Raw genomic sequence first — 2935 nt, forward strand, 5'->3', positions numbered from 1 at the left:
AGAGAGAGAGAGAGAGAGAGAGAGAGAGAGAGAGAGAGAGAGCAATATCGTTGCGCTCTTTTGTCACGTAGAATGGTGCGGCGGGCACACACACATATACTGCATATCACATGGATGTGCGCCCGCTTAAAAATCACTCCCCATTGGCCCACCCTTAATTGCCAATAACTTTTTAGGGGTGAGTCTGATCAAAAAGTGCAAAAGGACTTTTCTGCTCAGAATCACCCCCTGATCCTAGGGTGTTCAGATGTACATGTACTTCTGAAACACCCTGTATACCAGATACGTATAAAAGAGCCATTTTTGCTTACTGGGCTGTTTTAGCTGTAAAGCTACGAAAAATGGGCTGAGAAAGTGAATGGAATCATCTCCAAATTAATATCACCCCTAGATTTCCCAAAGCGGAACCATTCAAAAAATTGTGCTGTTTTTAGTGTAAACCTACGCAAAATGGGCTGAGAAAGCGAATGGAATCATCTCCAAATTAATATCACCCCTAGATTTCCCAAAGCGGAACCATTCAGAAAATTGTGCTGTTTTTAGTGTAAACCTACGCAAAATGGGCTGAGAAAGCGAATGGAATCATCTCCAAATTAATATCACCCCTAGATTTCCCAAAGCGGAACCATTCAGAAAATTGTGCTGTTTTTAGTGTAAACCTACGCAGTATGGGCTAAGAAAGCGAATGGAATCATCTCCAAATCCATATCTCTCTTAGATTTCCCAAACTGGATACGTTCAAAAATTTGTGAAGTTTTTGTTGAAGTACTGCGCGATATGAGCTGGGAAAGCGAATGGAATCATCTCCAAATCCATATCTCTCTTAGATTTCCCAAACTGGATACATTCGAAAATTTGTCCCGTTTTTGTTGTAGTACTGCGCAAAATGAGCTGGGAAAGCTAATGCAGTCATCTCCAAATTAATATCGCCGTTAGATTTCTCAAAGTGGAATCATTCACAACATTTTGCTCATTTCGGTGTAAAGCTACGAAAAATGCGGTGGGTAAGGGAATCGAATCATTACTAAATTAATACCTCCGCTAGATTTTCCAAACCCGAACCATCCATAACATTGTGCTGTTTTAGCTGTAAAGCTACGAAAAATGGGCTGGGAAAGTTGTTACGTATTCCCGATTCGTTTGAGATAAAAATAGATAAAATAGTAGAATTTATTTTATTGATTAACATTTGAGCAAACAAGAGAAGTTGGGAAGCCGAATTTTTAAGCAATAATCGTCGAGCGGTAGCCGATTACCCTCTGACTTGCCGTAGTAACTAGGTTGAAAAGGTTATCCCTTGTTCTTTAATGATTCGGGAATAAATGTCTCCTTTTTTGGAGTATCAAACAATACCCGGGATACGAGAAATTAATTGTTGTCTTCATTTTACTCACTTCTGCTCATCAATGACTCTGGATCGTTGTTTCAAAGGGTCTCGATCTGTGAAGGCCAGATTTGAAGATACCAAGATTCGTTCGTTGAGTGGTAGAAGACGGGCGGCAGCGGCTCGCTTCCGACGGCAGGCAACAATCGAACAAACGCTCACTGGATCGCTGGTTTCAGTTTATTTAGATAAATTTCCACTTTTCAGTTTGTAATTATTTTTGTTACCACTGGGAATAGCTCTGGATATTTTGAAAGCTAGAAAGATCAAACAATATTTTCTTTAGTTAGGTTTTGTGGTTGAGTTCCCGAGCGTCGGATGCGCGTCACTGGTTAGGATCACTGGAATTTGTATTCTAAATTTTCCGGGAATATGAATTATATTGCGAGAATTCTCGTGGGGGTCATTGAAACACCGAACTAATGTTCAAAGACTTTCAGATCGTCTCGGTAAAATTCTCGTAATATCTTTCTGAACGTAACTAATTTTGAGAATTCTCGTGGGGGTCACTGAAACACCGAACTAATGTTCAAAGACTTTCAGATCGTCTCGGTAAAATTCTCGTAATATCTTTCTGAACGTAACTAATTTTGAGAATTCTCGTGGGGGTTACTGAAACACCGAACTAACTTTTAAAGCCTTTCAGATCGTCTCGGCAAAATTCTCAGAATTAATTTATCTGAAATGTTAAAAAAGCAAACGAATTTTGAGAATTCTCGTGGGGGTCACTGAAACACCGAACTAACGTTCAAAGCCTTTCAGATCGTCTCGGTAAAATTCTCAGAATTTATTCACTGGGGTATTGGCACTTCTTAATTAACTTCATAATCACAAATATATTTGATTTGATGTATTTTTTTTATTCCATTTCTGATTCGTTTTTTAAAAGTAGTTTCCTAGTCAGTTCAGGCACCGCCAGGTATTCAACGGATTAAATTTGTTTATTAAAATATTGTGGACTTGATGAAACTCTTGAATTAACTTTATAACCTAATTTATAACTTAATTGGTGAATTTGTAGATCCGAAGATAAATGTCGAAATGAGAGAAAAAACAATTCTAAGTTTTGATCAGGAAAAATTCTAGGTCCAGAGGGGACAAATCGAAAATATTCTAAATCCAGAGTGGACATCTTTAAAAATTCTCCAAGTCCCAAGGGGACATGTCGAGAATTTGACTAATTCCAAGAGTAACACTTCAGAAATTGTTCTAAGTCCAAAAGGGACACTTCGAGAATTTCACTAAGTCCACAAACTCGCGAATTTTCTAAGTCCGAAAAACACTTTACCGAATTTATTTCGCTTCACGGAGCTCCTTTTCAGCTAGGACCGATTACTCCGAGCGTTGGAGCTGAACTGACTGTAGGCCGTCGCGTCTCGAGGTACCTCGACTCGCTCTCTACGGCGCGTCGACGTTGCGTCGAGCCGCCGAAGTGGCACAGTGGTGGGAGTAGTGGGGATGCCGTGTGATGCGGTGAGACTTGCTACCTGAAGGTGGGGGTCGAGCGTCAAGCGTACCCCTATGTAATGTGTGTAGAGTACTCTCAACACT

The sequence above is a fragment of the Diachasma alloeum genome, unplaced genomic scaffold (assembly GCF_001412515.2).
Source record: "Diachasma alloeum isolate Michigan unplaced genomic scaffold, Dall2.0 Dall_scaffold_00850, whole genome shotgun sequence".
Classification (NCBI taxonomy): domain Eukaryota; kingdom Metazoa; phylum Arthropoda; class Insecta; order Hymenoptera; family Braconidae; genus Diachasma; species Diachasma alloeum.